This window comes from Pseudophryne corroboree, chromosome 3 (assembly GCF_028390025.1).
Source record: "Pseudophryne corroboree isolate aPseCor3 chromosome 3, aPseCor3.hap2, whole genome shotgun sequence".
In the NCBI taxonomy this organism is placed as follows: domain Eukaryota; kingdom Metazoa; phylum Chordata; class Amphibia; order Anura; family Myobatrachidae; genus Pseudophryne; species Pseudophryne corroboree.
This window is the reverse complement of record NC_086446.1, coordinates 124,291,408-124,307,982: the sequence shown is the minus strand read 5'-3', so window position 1 is coordinate 124,307,982 and position 16,575 is coordinate 124,291,408. Positions and strand designations below refer to the sequence as shown.

The 16,575-nt window shown below is 49.7% G+C and overlaps 1 protein-coding gene across 4 annotated transcripts in view; it reads left to right on the top strand.

Annotated features, from left to right (window-relative positions):
- ERCC1 (ERCC excision repair 1, endonuclease non-catalytic subunit) overlaps positions 1–16,575 on the top strand; it is a 68,218-nt gene that overhangs the window by 49,848 nt on the left and 1,795 nt on the right. The gene's annotated exons all lie outside the window — the stretch shown is intronic.

Sequence of the window (16,575 nt, the reverse complement as noted above, 5' to 3'; positions counted from 1 at the left end):
CGCGTCCGTTGTTAGAATTCCAGACGCCGAACCTTTTTCCTGCGGTGAGATTGTGTACTTGGAGCCACTTCTTCCGAATTGGAGCTTTTCGAAAGCCGCCGCCATTTTTCCTAACAGTCGAATAAACAAATGCACCGAGACTGTGCGTGGCTTGAGCACTAACTGTACCAGATGACAAATACTCTGTACCTTCTGTTCTGGCAGGTACATTCTTTGATTCACTGTATCGAGAATCATTCCTAGGAATTGAAGTCGTTGAGACGGAATCAGATTTGATTTCTTGAAGTTGACAATCCAACCGTGCTGAACTAGCACATTGTATGTCAGCAAGGCATGTTGGAGGAGTATCTGTTGAGACGGAGCTTTGATGAGCAGATCGTCCAAGTAAGGAACTATTATCACTCCCAGGGATCTGAGATGAGCTATCATCACAGACATCACTTTGGTGAATACCCGAGGCGCCGACGAAAGGCCAAACGGTAGAGCCTGAAATTGATCATGGTTTTGCTGTACCGCAAACCTTAAGTACTTTTGATGCGGTGGCCAAATTGGAATGTGTAAGTACGCATCCTTGAGATCCAGCGCAATCATGAATTCCTGTGGCTCTAAACCTGCAATTACTGTCCGCAGGGATTCCATCTTGAATCTGTAGTAAGTGACGTACTGACTGAGCCCCTTTAGGTTCAATATTAGTCTGACAGCCATCCGGCTTTGGAACTACAAAAAGACTGGAATAATAACCTTGACCTTGTTGATGAACTGGGACCGGAATCAACACTGCTGAATCTAGCAGAGATTGAATCGCGATCTGCAGAACCGCCTTTTTGTCTTCTGAAACAGGCAGTCCTGTCTTGAAAAAGCGCTCTGGAGGGAGACAATCGAACTCTATTTCGTAACCTTTTAACACTAAATTGCGGATCCACCCATATGTGGATGTTTGGAACCACGCCAAATGGAACGTCTGTAGGCGTGCCCCCACAACTGAAGATCCGAGATGGGCTGGGAGCCCATCGTGCCACTGGCCTTTTCGGTGGTATTAGCGTCCTGACGACGGGTGGTGGTTTGTGGAAACCCACGTCCTCTAAAACGTCTATCCTGTGTGGTTGTTCCTCTACCACGGCCTCGAAAGGGCTGAGGTCTAAATGATTTGAACGCTGGTCCAGAGTATTTCCGTCTAGGTACTTGTGGAGGCAAAGGCAGGAAAACAGACTTTGACCCCGTGGCCTCAGAAATCCATTTGTCCAATTCAGAACCAAACAACTTCTCGCCAGCGTAAGGTAACGCTTCTATTCCTCGTTTGACCTCTGCCTCCGCCTGCCAAGAATGCAGCCAGAGAGCCCGTTGTGCCGTGACAAGTGACGCCGAAAGGCGACAAGTGACCTGGCAGACGTCCGTAGAAGCTATACATAGGTACTCAGCAGCTTCACAGATTTGATCAGCGAGAAGTATAAGGTGGTCGTCTTGTAGGGCGGACCTGAGCTGTGTTATCCATACAATCATAGCCATAGTTACCCAAATTCCAACCGAACCAGGTCTAAGCAGCACCCCTGCTGCTGTATACATTGACTTTATCATAGCTTCCAGCTTACGCTCCGACGGGTCTTTAAGCGTAGTAGCAGTTGGTACTAGAATTGTTAACTTTCTAAAAAGTTTTGACACCGACGAATCCACCATTGGAGGATTTTCCCATTTAGATGTCACCGACTCTGGAAACAGGTAACTAGACAGAAACCGGCGAGGTATAGAAAACCGTTTATCCGGATTCTTCCATGCCTCTATGAACTGCTTATTAAGAGATTCTGAAAAAGGAAAACATACTGGAGATCTGTCGTTTAGCAAATACCACCTCATCATTTGTAAGAGGGTCTTCAGTCTCTGTAAAATTCAGAGACTGACGTACCGCCCTGATATTATCAATACCCAGGCTGTCAATATCCTCACTATCTGACTACTGGTCCAATTCACCTTCCTCATGTTCATCTTGCGCAGTGAGGTCTGGCATTGAATCGTCAGAATGCAACATAGCAGAAACTGCTAAATTATAAGACAAATGATAACTATCTTTGTGACCCGAAGTAGACTTGGACCTTTGCAAAGACTGAGACATTTCCCGAGACCCTTCGGCGGTCTCACCCGAGCCTCAGATCTTGCCGCTTCCCGCTTTTGTCAAGAGGTGGCCAATTCTGATTGCAACCCAGCCATTACATCCGCTAGTATTGTCCATTGAGGATCAGGAGACGAAATCGGAGTAGAAATCGTATTTGTAGCTGAATTTACAAAACATACTGTGCATGTGGTAGATCCATCAGGTAACACACTCGCACAGACATTCCAGTTAAACTGCTTTTTAGATTTTGCCGGTGTCAAACTCATGTACACAGACAACACAAATAGACAAAGAGAGACAAGTCCCATGACTCGGTAAACTGTTACTGAGGTGTGTATACAGCCAAAGTGCAGTGCACGTGGCCAGACTATATGAAACCTGATCCAAAAGTCCTACTAATACCACAGCGCCATCCGGTGGAGTATTGTTGTAGGACAGCACCTTCCTGAAAAAAGAAGCAGGAAGCATGGTTAAAATGGCCTCTAGCCATGTGCTTATGTATAACATAGCAAAACCAGGTTATCAAGACGTGCCCTTATAACCATGCCCTTAACAGTGACAGGGTAACATAGGGGTGGGCAAAATACGGCCCGCGGGCCGGATGCGGCCCGCAAACCGATCCTGCCCGGCCCACTGCCTCCCACTAGCAAGCAATGACAAGCGGCCCGACCGGCTGAGCTGCTTGTCATTGCTCTGCAGTACCTCCAAGCTGCCGGTGCCAGTCTCCCCTGCTGCTGCTGCTGCACCGCGCCTGTGTTGTAGTAGCCTCCTCCCGCCTGCAGAGTCCCCAGTGACAACGGCTGTGTACAGCCGAAAAGGGGCGGAGCTACGTGTCGACGAGGGGGCGGGGCTACACGGGACCTCAGGGGGCGGAGCTACACGGGACCAGAGCCAGACTGCTACAGATCAATCTTTCCTGCACTGCCAGCCAGCCAGCCAGATCAGTGAGTTAATGGAAAAATAAGAATTTACTTACCGATAATTCTATTTCTCGTAGTCCGTAGTGGATGCTGGGGACTCCGTCAGGACCATGGGGATTAGCGGCTCCGCAGGAGACAGGGCACAAAAATAAAGCTTTAGGATCAGGTGGTGTGCACTGGCTCCTCCCCCTATGACCCTCCTCCAAGCCTCAGTTAGGATACTGTGCCCGGACGAGCGTACACAATAAGGAAGGATCTTGAATCCCGGGTAAGACTCATACCAGCCACACCAATCACACCGTACAACTTGTGATCTGAACCCAGTTAACAGTATGACAAAACGTAGGAGCCTCTGAACAGACGGCTCACAACAATAACAACCCGATTTTTTTGTAACAATAACTATGTACAAGTATTGCAGACAATCCGCACTTGGGATGGGCGCCCAGCATCCACTACGGACTACGAGAAATAGAATTATTGGTAAGTAAATTCTTATTTTCTCTAACGTCCTAAGTGGATGCTGGGGACTCCGTCAGGACCATGGGGATTATACCAAAGCTCCCAAACGGGCGGGAGAGTGCGGATGACCCTGCAGCACCGAATGAGAGACTCCATGTCCTCCTCAGCCAGGGTATCAAATTTGTAGAATTTAGCAAACGTGTTTGCCCCTGACCAAGTAAATGCTCAGCAAAGTTGTAAAGCCGAGACCCCTCAGGCAGTCGCCCAAGATGAGCCCACTTCCTTGTGGAATGGTCTTTTTCTGATTTTGTCTGTGGCAAGCCTGCCACAGAATGAGCAAGCTGAATTGTACTACAAATCCAGCGAGCAATCGTCTGTTTAGAAGCAGGAGCACCCATCTTGTTGGGTGCATACAGGCTAAACAGCGAGTCAGATTTTCTGACTCCAGTCGTCCTGGAAACATATATTTTCAGGGCCCTGACAACGTCAAGTAACTTGGAGTCCTCCAAGTCCCTAGTAGCCGCAGGTACCACAATAGGTTGGTTCATGTGAAAAACAGAAAACACCTTAAGGAGAAATTGAGGACGAGTCCTCAATTCTGCCCTGTCAGAATGAAAAATTAAGTAAGGGCTTTTATATGATAAAGCCGGCCATTCTGACACACGCCTGGCTGAAGCCAGGGCTAATAGAATCTTCACCTTCCATGTGAAATATTTTAAGTCCACAGTGGTGAGTGGATCAAACCAATGTGACTTTAGGAAACTCAAAACAACATTGAGATCCCAAGGTGCCACTGGGGGCACAAAAGGAGGCTGTATATGCAGTACCCCTTTTACAAACGTCTGAACTTCAGGCACTGAAGCCAGTTCTTTCTGGAATAAATTTGACAGGGTCGAAATTTGAACCTTAATGGACCCTAATTTTAGGTCCATAGACAGTCCTGTTTTCAGGAAATGTAGGAAACGACCCAGTTGGAATTCCTCTGTAGGGACCTTCTTGGCCTCACACCACGCAACATATTTTCGCCAATTGCGGTGAAAATGTTTTGCGGTTACATCCTTCCTGGCTTCGACCAGGGTAGGGATGACTTCATCTGGAATGCCCTTTCAGGATCCGGCGTTCAACTGCCATGCCGTCAAACGCAGCCGCGGTAAGTCTTGGAACAGACAAGGCCCCTGCTGGAGCAGGTCCTTTCTTAAAGGTAGAGGCCACGGTTCTTCCGTGAGAATCTCTTGAAATTCCGGGTACCAAGTCCTTCTTGACCCATCCGGAACCACGAGTATCGTTCTTACTCATCTCCTTGATTCTCAGTACTTTTGGTATGAGATGCATAGGAGGGAACACATACCATGACTGGTACACCCACAGTGTTACCAGAGCGTCCACCGCTATTGCCTGAGGGTCCCTTGACCTGGCGCAATATCTGTCTAGTTTTTTGTTCAGGCGGGACGCCATCATGTCCACCTTTGGTTTTTCCCAACGGTTTACAATCATGTGGAAGACTTCCCGCTGAAGTCCCCACTCTCCCGGGTGGAGGTTATGCTGAGGAAGTCTGCTTCCCAGTTTTCCACTCCCGGAATTAACACTGCTGAGAGTGTTATCACATGATTTTTCGCCCAGCGAAGAATCCTTGCAGTTTCTGCCATTTCCCTCCTGCTTCTTGTGCCGCCCTGTTTTCGTGGGCGACTGCCGTGATGTTGTCCCACTGGATCAATACCGGCTGACCTTGAAGCAGAGGTCTTGCTAAGCTTAGAGCCTTGTAAATTGGCCTTAGCTCCAGTATATTTATGTGGAGAGAAGTCTCCAGACTTGATCACACTCCCTGGAAATTTTTTCCTTGTGTGACTGCTCCCCAGCCACTCAGGCTGGCATCCGTGGTCACCAGGACCCAGTCCTGAATGCCGAATCTGCGGCCCTTTCATAGATGAGCACTCTGCAGCCACCGCAGAAGAAACACCCTTGTCCTTGGAGACAGGGTTATCCGCTGATGCATCTGAAGATGCGATCCGGACCATTTTCCCAGCAGATCCCACTGAAAGGTTCTTGCGTGAAATCTACCGAATGGGATCGCTTTGTAAGAAACCACCATTTTTCACAGGACCCTTTGTGCAATGATGCACTGATACTTTTCCTGGTTTTAGGAGGTTCCTGACTAGCTCGGATAACTCCCTGGCTTTCTTCTCCGGGAGAAAACATCCTTTTCTGGACTGTGTCCAGAATCATCCCTAGGAACATTAGACGTGTCGTCGGAAAAAGCTGCGATTTTGGAATATTTAGAATCCACTCGTGCTGTCGTAGAACTACTTGAGATAGTGCTACTCCGACCGCCAACTGTTCACTGGACCTTGCCCTTATCAGGAAAGCGTCCATATTTCTTTTAGGAAGAATCATCATTTCGGCCATTACCTTGGTAAAGACCCGGGGTGCCGTGGACAATCCAAACGGCAGCGTCTGAACTGATAGTGACAGTTCTGTACCACGAACCTGAGATACCCTTGGTGAGAAAGGCAAAATTTGGACTTGTAGGTAAGCGTCCCTGATATCCAGTGACACCATATCGTCCTGGTTCGCTATCACTGCTCTGAGTGACTCCATCTTGATTTGAACACTTGTATGTAATTGTTCAAATCTTTTAGATCTCACCGAGCCGTTTGGCTTCAGTACCACAATATATTGTGGAATAATACCCCTTCCCTTGTTGTAGGAGGGGTACTTTGATTATCACGTGCTGGGAATACAGCCTGTGAATTTTTTTCCAATACTGCCTCCCTGTCGGAGGGAGACGTTGGTAAAGCAGACTTCAGGAACTTGTGAGGGGAAGACGTCTCGAATTTCCAATGTACACCTGGGATACTACGTGTAGGATCCAGGAGTCCACTTGCGAGTGAGCCCACTGCGTGCTGAAACTCTTGAGATGACCCCCCACCGCACCTGAGTCCGCTTGTATGGCCCCAGCGTCATGCTGCGGACTTGGCAGAAGCTGTGGAGGACTTCTGTTCCTGGGAATGGGCTGCCTGCTGCAGTCTTCTTCCAGTTCCTCTAACCCTGGGCAGATATGACTGGCCTTTTGCCCGCCTGCCTTTATGGGTACGAAAGGACTGAGACTGAAAAGACTGTGTCCTTTTCTGCTGAGATGTGACTTGGGGTAACAAAAGTGGATTTTCCAGCTGTTGCCATGGCAACCAGGTCCGATGGACCGCCCCTTTATACGGCAATACTTCCATGTGCCGTCTGGAATCTGCATCACCTGACCACTGTCGTGTCTATAAACATCGTCTGGCAGATATGGACATCACATCTACTCTTGATGCCAGAATGCAAATATCCCTCTGCGCATCTCGCATATATAGAAATGCATCCTTAAAATGCTCTATAGTCAATAAAATATTGTTCCTGTCAAGGGTATCAATATTTTCAGTCAGGAAATCCGACCAAGCCCCCCCAGCGCTGCACATCCAGGCTGAGGCGATTGCTGGTCGTAGTATAACACCAGTATGTGTGTATATACTTCTTAGGATATTTTTCAGCTTCCTATCAGCTGGCTCCTTGAGGGCGGCCGTATCTGGAGACGGTAACGCCACTTGTTTTTATAAGCGTGTGAGCGCCTTATCCACCCTAAGGTGTGTTTCCCAACTCGCCCTCACTTCTGGCGGGAAAAGGTATACCTCCAATAATTTACCATCGGAGGAAACCCACGTATCATCACACACTTTAATTTATCTGATTCAGGAAAAACTACAAGTAGATTTTTCCCACCCTACATAATACCCTTATTTGTGGTACTTGTAGTATCAGAAATATGTAACACCTCCTTCATTGCCCTTAACATGTAACGTGTGGCCCTAAAGGAAAATACGTTTGTTTCTTCACCGTCGACACTGAAGTCAGTGTCCGTGTCTGTGTCGACCAACTGAGGTAAATGGGCGTTTTTACAAGCCCCTGACGGTGTCTGAGACGCCTGGACAGGTACTAATTTGTTTGCCGGCCGTCTCATGTCGTCAACCGACCTTGCATCGTGTTGACATTATCACGTAATTCCTAAATAAGCCATCCATTCCGGTGTCGACTCCCTAGAGAGTGACATCACCCATACAGGCAATTTGCTCCGCCTCCTCACCAACATCGTCCTCCTACATGTCGACACACACGTACCGACACACAGCACACACACAGGGAATGCTCTGATAGAGGACAGGACCCCACTAGCCCTTTGGGGAGACAGAGGGAGAGTTTGCCAGCACACACCAAAAACGCTATAATTATACAGGGACAACCCCTTATACAAGTGTTTTCCCTTATAGCATTTTCACATATGTAATCATATCGCCAAATAAGTGCCCCCCCTCTCTGTTTTAACCCTGTTTCTGTAGTGCAGTGCAGGGGAGAGCCTGGGAGCCTTCCTCTCAGCAGAGCTGAGCAGGAAAATGGCGCCGTGTGCTGAGGAGAATAGGCCCCGCCCCCTAAAACGGCGGGTTCTTCTCCCGGAGTTTGTGAGATCTGGCAGGGGTTAAATACATCCATATAGCCTCAAGGGCTATATGTGATGTATTTTAGCCATACAAAAGGTATAATACATTGCTGCCCAGAGCGCCCCCCCCAGCGCCCTGCACCCTCAGTGACCGCTGGTATGAAGTGTGCTGACAACAATGGCGCACAGCTGCAGTGCTGTGCGCTACCTTATGAAGACTGAAAGTCTTCTGCCGCCTGTTTCTGGACCTCTGGACCTCTTCAACTTCGGCATCTGCAAGGGGGGTCGGCGGCGCGGCTCCGAGACGAACCCCAGGGTGAGACCTGTGTTCCGACTCCCTCTGGAGCTAATGGTGTCCAGTAGCCTAAGAATCCAATCCATCCTGCACGCAGGTGAGTTGAAATTCTCTCCCCTAAGTCCCTCGTTGCAGTGAGCCTGTTGCCAGCAGGACTCACTGAAAATAAAAAACCTAAAAAACTTTTTCTAAGCAGCTCTTTAGGAGAGCCACCTAGATTGCACCCTGCTCGGACGGGCACAAAAACCTAACTGAGGCTTGGAGGAGGGTCATAGGGGGAGGAGCCAGTGCACACCACCTGATCCTAAAGCTTTATTTTTGTGCCCTGTCTCCTGCGGAGCCGCTAATCCCCATGGTCCTGACGGAGTCCCCAGCATCCACTTAGGACGTTAGAGAAAAGTGAGTGAAAGAAAGTGTGTGTGTGTGTGTGTGTGTGTGTATGTGAGAGTGTGTGTGTTAGTGTGTGTATATTTGTGTGTGCGGGCAGTGGCGTCAGACTGTCTTTAGGTTGGGGGGTAGAGATCTTTAGCTCTCGCTGTACCAACCCCTCCAGTGTTCTGTCACCATGTCACCCCCCAATGTTCTGTCACCGAGTCACCCCCCGTGTTCTGTCACCGTGTCACCCCCCCATGTTCTGTCACCGTGTCACCCCCCCATGTTCTGTCACCGTGTCACCCCCCCATGTTCTGTCACCAAGTCACCCCCCCATGTTCTGTCACCAAGTCACCCCCCAGTGTTCTGTCACCGTGTCACACCCCCGTATTCTGTCACCGTGTCACCCCCCCATGTTCTGTCACCATGTCACCCCCCCATGTTCTGTCACCGTATCACACCCCAGTGTTCTGTCACCGTGTCACCCCATGTTCTGTCATTATGTCACCCCCCCCATGTTCTGTCACCGTGTCACACCACAGTGTTCTGTCACCGTGTCACCCCATGTTCTGTCATTATGTCACCCCCCCATGTTCTGTCACCGAGTCACCCCCCAGTGTTCTGTCACCGTGTCACCCCCCCATGTTATGTCACCGTGTCACCCCCCCATGTTCTGTCACCGAGTCACCCCCCAGTGTTCTGTCACCGTGTCACACCCCCGTATTCTGTCACAGTGTCACCCCCCCATGTTCTGTCACCATGTCACCCCCCCATGTTCTGTCACCGTATCACACCCCAGTGTTCTGTCACCGTGTCACCCCATGTTCTGTCATTATATCACCCCCCCCATGTTCTGTCACGTGTCACACCCCAGTGTTCTGTCACCCCATGTTCTGTTACCGTGTCACCCCCCCATGTTCTGTCACTATGTCACACCCCCGTGTTCTGTCACTGTCACCGCCCGTGTTCTGTCACTGTGTCACCCCATGTTCTGTCATCGTGTCACCCCCCTGTGTTCTGTCACTGTGTCACACTTTTCCCCAGGGGCCATAAGACACTGCATAATTTGCTTGCTGCGCAATGATTATCCCAAATAAAATGTTAATGTGTAAAAGGGGGCTGTACCTGCTGTAATGTGTAAAAGGGAGCTCTACCTTCCGTACTGTGTAAAAAGGGGGCTCTACTGTCCATACTGTGTATAAGGGAGCTCTACCTGCCATAATGTGTGTAAAAGGGGCTCTACCTGTTATAATGTGTGTAAGTGGTGCTACTGTGTGGCGCAATTTGAATAATGGAGACTATTGAGCAGCCTAATATGAATCTATTCTTTTTTGGCCATGCCTCTTCCACATGAAGCCACATCCCTATATTTTTGGCACGTGGGGGGGGGGGGAGCTGCTATTTTATGTGTGGCCCTCGGATACTGACAAAAAAGCATCAAGTGGCCCCTCAGCTGAAATAATTGCCCACCCCTGGGGTAACATAAAGCAGCCTTTGTCAATATAATGCTGCCTTTCCTCAATATAAAGCAGCCCTTCTTAATATACAGCAGCCTTCTTATAATATATGCTTAACAGCCTTTATAGTGCTGCTGCTGTGGGCATTATCTCCACCCCCCTGCAGCTGCGCTGCATGTTACAGGGACAGACAGCGGCAGCAGTGAGGGCTGTCCGCGGTCTGAGTGAGGGCTGAGAGCCGCCGCAGCTTCCCCCCTCTTCTTCCCCCCTAGAGCGAGCTCCCGTAGTGAGTGAGCCGGGGAGCGCTAGCAGCAGCGGCCGCTGCTGTGTACGATCTCCCTCTACAGCGCGGGAGCTGGGGAGCGTCAGATGGAGCAGCGGCTGGGAGCTGTATCAGCGGACGGCAACAGGCATTAGCGGTCTGGCGGTCCCCACACATGGCCGGCCCGATACCATTACAATAAATACCTGTGATCCTGGGCTATGACGAGGCTTCTTCACCCAAGCTCCGTCCAGTCCTTCGTGCAGCCTCAGCTGGAAATAGCTGAGCTGCCTGTAGTCTATGGCGGTGCTCCTGTCTGAGCGCCAACAAGCTACGAGCTGCCTGCAGCAGCTTCCACAGTCCCGGACCTACGCTTCTTTGTTAAGCTGGGAAGGGATTGGTAACCGTAAAATAATAAAATAAGAATTTACTCACCGGTAATTCTATTTCTCGTAGTCCGTAGTGGATGCTGGGAACTCCGAAAGGACCATGGGGAATAGCGGGCTCCGAAGGAGGCTGGGCACTCTAGAAAGATTTAGGACTACCTGGTGTGCACTGGCTCCTCCCACTATGACCCTCCTCCAAGCCTCAGTTAGGACACTGTGCCCGGACGAGCGTACACAATAAGGAAGGATTTTGAATCCCGGGTAAGACTCATACCAGCCACACCAATCACACCGTACAACTCGTGATATGAATCCCAGTTAACAGTATGAAACAACTGAGCCTCTCAACAGATGGCTCAACAATAACCCGATTTAGTTAACAATAACTATGTACAAGTATTGCAGATAAACCGCACTTGGGATGGGCGCCCAGCATCCACTACGGACTACGAGAAATAGAATTACCGGTGAGTAAATTCTTATTTTCTCTAACGTCCTAGTGGATGCTGGGAACTCCGAAAGGACCATGGGGATTATACCAAAGCTCCCAAACGGGCGGGAGAGTGCGGATGACTCTGCAGCACCGAATGAGAGAACTCCAGGTCCTCCTCAGCCAGGGTATCAAATTTGTAGAATTTAGCAAACGTGTTTGCTCCTGACCAAGTAGCTGCTCGGCAAAGTTGTAAAGCCGAGACCCCTCGGGCAGCCGCCCAAGATGAGCCCACCTTCCTAGTGGAATGGGCATTTACAGATTTTGGCTGTGGCAGGCCTGCCACAGAATGAGCAAGCTGAATTGTACTACAAATCCAGCGAGCAATAGTCTGCTTAGAAGCAGGAGCACCCAGCTTGTTGGGTGCATACAGGATAAACAGCGAGTCAGATTTTCTGACTCCAGCCGTCCTGGAAACATATATTTTCAGGGCCCTGACAACGTCTAGCAACTTGGAGTCCTCCAAGTCCCTAGTAGCCGCAGGCACCACAATAGGCTGTTTCAGGTGAAACGCTGACACCACCTTTGGGAGAAATTGGGGACGAGTCCTCAATTCTGCCCTATCCATATGGAAAATCAGATAAGGGCTTTTACATGATAAAGCCGCCAATTCTGACACACGCCTGGCTGAAGCCAAAGCCAATAACATGACCACTTTCCACGTGAGATATTTCAGATCCACGGTTTTTAGTGGCTCAAACCAATGTGATTTTAAGAAACTCAACATCACGTTGAGATCCCAAGGTGCCACAGGAGGCACAAATGGGGGCTGAATATGCAGCACTCCTTTCACAAATGTCTGAACTTCAGGTACTGAAGCTAGTTCTTTTTGAAAGAAAATCGACAGAGCCGAGATCTGTACTTTAATGGAGCCTAGTTTTAGGCCCATATTAACTCCTGCTTGCAGGAAATGCAGAAATCGACCTAGTTGAAATTCCTCTGTTGGGGCCTTTTCGGCCTCACACCATGCAACATACTTCTGCCATATGCGGTGATAATGATTTGCTGTAACCTCTTTTCTAGCTTTAATAAGCGTAGGATTGACTTCCTCCGGAATGCCCTTTTCCTTCAGGATCCGGCGTTCAACCGCCATGCCGTCAAACGCAGCCGCGGTAAGTCTTGGAACAGACAGGGCCCCTGCTGTAGCAGGTCTTGTCTGAGCGGCAGAGACCACGGGTCCTCTGAGATCATCTCTTGAAGTTCCGGGTACCACGCTCTTCTTGGCCAATCCGGAACCACGAGAATTGTTTACAACTCGCTTTCTTATTATTCTCAATACCTTTGGTATGAGAGGTAGAGGAGGGAACACATAAACTGACTGGTACACCCACGGTGTCACTAGAGCGTCCACAGCTATCGCCTGAGGGTCTCTTGACCTGGCGCAATACCTCTCTAGTTTTTTGTTTAGGCGGGACGCCATCATGTCCACCTGTGGACGACCCCACTGATTTACAATCATTTGGAAGACTTCTGGATGAAGTCCCCACTCTCCCGGGTGGAGGTCGTGCCTGCTGAGAAAGTCTGCTTCCCAGTTGTCCACTCCCGGGATGAACACTGCTGACAGTGCTAGTACATGATTTTCCGCCCATCGGAGAATCCTTGTGGCTTCTGCCATTGCCATCCTGCTTCTTGTGCCGCCCTCTCGATTCACATGGGCGACTGCCGTGATGTTGTCTGACTGGATCAGCATCGGCTGGTGTAGGAGCAGGGATTTTGCTTGACATAGGGCATTGTAAATGGCCCTTAGTTCCAGAATATTTATGTGAAGGGAAGTCTCCTGACTTGACCATAGTCCTTGGAAGTTTCTTCCTTTTGTGACTGCCCCCCAGCCTCTTAGGCTGGCATCCGTGGTCACCAGGACCCAGTCCTGTATGCCGAATCTGCGGCCCTCCAAAAGATGAGCACTCTGCAGCCACCACAGAAGAGACACCCTGGTTCTTGGGGACAGGGTTATCAAGCGATGCATCTGAAGATGCGATCTGGACCACTTGTCCAACAGGTCCCACTGAAAAATCCTGGCATGGAACCTGCCGAATGGAATTGCTTCGTAAGAAGCTACCATCTTTCCCAGGACCCGCGTGCAGTGATGCACCGATACCTGTTTTGGTTTTAGGAGGTCTCTGACTAGAGAAGACAACTCCCTGGCTTTCTCCTCCGGGAGAAACACTTTTTTCTGGACTGTGTCCAGAATCATTCCCAGGAACATTAGACGTGTCGTCGGGACCAGCTGTGACTTTGGGATATTCAGAATCCAGCCGTGCTGGCGCAGCACTTCCTGAGATAGTGCTACTCCCACTAACAACTGTTCCTTGGATCGTGCCTTTATTAGGAGATCGTCCAAGTATGGGATAATTAAAACTCCCTTTTTTCGAAGGAGTATCATCATTTCCGCCATAACCTTGGTAAATACCCTCGGTGCCGTGGAGAGTCCAAACGGCAGCGTCTGGAATTGGTAATGGCAATCCTGTACCACAAATCTGAGGTACTCCTGGTGAGGATGGTAAATGGGGACATGCAGGTAAGCATCCTTGATGTCCAGGGATACCATGTAATCCCCCTCCTCCAGGCTTGCAATAACCGCCCTGAGCGATTCCATCTTGAACTTGAATTTTTTTATGTATGTGTTCAAGGATTTCAAATTTAAAATGGGTCTCACCGAACCGTCCGGTTTCGGCACCACAAATAGTGTGGAATAGTAACCCCGGCCTTGTTGAAGTAGGGGTACCTTGATTATCACCTGCTGGGAATACAGCTTGTGAATCGCTGCTAGCACCGCCTCCCTGTCTGAGGGAGCAATCGGCAAGGCAGATTTTAGGAACCGGTGGGGTGGAGCCGCCTCGAATTCTAGCTTGTACCCCTGAGATACTATTTGAAGGATCCAGGGATCCACCTGTGAGCAAGCCCACTGATCGCTGAAATTCATGAGGCGGGCCCCCACCGTACCTGGCTCCGCCTGTGGAGCCCCACCGTCATGCGGCGGACTTGGAAGAGGAAGCGGGGGAGGACTTTTGCTCCTGGGAACCTGCTGTTTGTTGCAGCCTTTTTCCCCTACCTCTGCCTCTAGAGAGAAAAGACCCTCCTTTTCCCCGCTTGTTTTTCTGGGTCCGAAAGGACTGAACCTGATAAAATGGCGCCTTCTTAGGCTGTGAGGGGACATGGGGTAAAAATGCTGACTTCCCAGACGTTGCTGTGGAAACTAGGTCGGAGAGACCATCCCCAAATAATTCCTCCCCCTTATAAGGCAAAACTTCCATGTGCCTTTTGGAATCTGCATCTCCAGTCCACTGGCGAGTCCATAAGCATCTCCTAGCAGAGATGGACAATGCACTTATTTTAGATGCCAGCCGGCAGACTTCCCTCTGTGCATCTCTCATATATAAGACTGAGTCTTTGATATGGTCAATTGTTAGCAGAATCGTGTCTCTGTCTAGTGTGTCAATATTTTCTGACAGTTTATCCGACCACGCAGCGGCAGCACTGCACATCCATGCTGACGCAATAGCTGGTCTAAGTATAATGCCTGAGTGTGTATATACAGACTTCAGGATCGCCTCCTGCTTTCTATCAGCAGGTTCCTTAAGGGCGGCCGTATCCTGGGACGGTAGTGCCACCTTTTTAGACAAACGTGTGAGCGCTTTATCCACTCTAGAAGGTGTTTCCCAACGTAACCTATCCTCTGGCGGGAAAGGGAACGCCATTAGTACCTTCTTAGGAATTACCAATTTCTTATCAGGGGAAGCCCACGCTTCTTCACACACTTCATTTAATTCATCTGACGGGGGAAAAACTACAGGTAGTTTTTTCTCCCCAAACATAATACCCTTTTTTGTGGTACCTGGATGTAAATCAGAGATATTTAACACCTCTTTCATTGCCTCAATCATGCAGTGAATGGCCTTAATGGGCATTAAATTTGACTCCTCGTCGTCGACACTGGTGTCAGTATCCGTGTCGACATCTACTTGTGCCATCTGAGATAGCGGGCGTTTCAGAGCCCCTGATGACTTTTGAGACACCTGGACAGGCACGAGCTGAGAACTCGGCTGTCCCGCAGTCGGCATGTCGTCAAATTTCTTATGTAATGAGTCTATACGTACACTCATTTCTTTCCATAAGCACATCCACTCAGGTGTCTGCCCCCCAGGGGGTGACATCCCTTCTAAAGGCATCTGCTCCGCCTCCACCTCATTATCCTCATCAAACATGTCGACACAGCCGTACCGACACACTCCACACACACAGGGAATGCTCAATATAGAGGACAGGACCCACAAAAGCCCTTTGGGGGGACAGAGTGAGAGTATGCCAGCACACACCAGAGCGCTATATAAGGCAGGGACTAACTGAGTTATGTCCCTTATAGCTGCTTTTTAATATAAACTATATACTGTGCCAAATTAAATGCCCCCCCTCTCTCTTTTTTACCCTTTTCTGTAGAGTAGTCTGCAGGGGAGAGCCAGGGAGCTTCCTTCCAGCGGAACTGTGAGGGAAAAATGGCGCCCAGTGTGCTGAGGGAGATAGCTCCGCCCCTTTTCCGCAGCCTATTCTCCCGCTTTTTTATGGAATCTGGCAGGGGTATTTACCTCATATATAGCCCCTGGGGCTATATATTGAGGTATTTTTGCCAGCCAAGGTGTTTTTATTGCTGCCTCAGGGCGCCCCCCCCAGCGCCCTGCACCCTCAGTGACCGGAGTGTGAAGTGTGAGAGGAGCAATGGCGCACAGCTGCAGTGCTGTGCGCTACCTTGGTGAAGACTGATGTCTTCATGCCGCCGATTTTCCAGACCATCTTCTTGCTTCTGGCTCTGTAAGGGGGACGGCGGCGCGGCTCCGGGACCGAATATCAAGGCTGGGCCTGCGGTCGATCCCTCTGGAGCTAATGGTGTCCAGTAGCCTAAGAAGCCCAATCCGGCTGCAAGCAGGCGAGTTCGCTTCTTCTCCCCTTAGTCCCTCGCTGCAGTGAGCCTGTTGCCAGCAGGTCTCACTGAAAATAATAAACCTAAGACTATCTTTCTTCTAAGAGCTCAGGAGAGCCCCTAGTGTGCATCCAACCTCGGCCGGGCACAAAATCTAACTGAGGCTTGGAGGAGGGTCATAGTGGGAGGAGCCAGTGCACACCAGGTAGTCCTAAATCTTTCTAGAGTGCCCAGCCTCCTTCGGAGCCCGCTATTCCCCATGGTCCTTTCGGAGTTCCCAGCATCCACTAGGACGTTAGAGAAATTAAAATAAAGTAATTGTGGTTAGGAATCCACTAGTGCTTCTATCCTGTGAGGCACCAAAAAAACACTGAGGTACTATGGGAGTATGGAGGGGAGTAGAGTTACTAATTTGAATATTCAGTGCCTGTCCTGCTAACG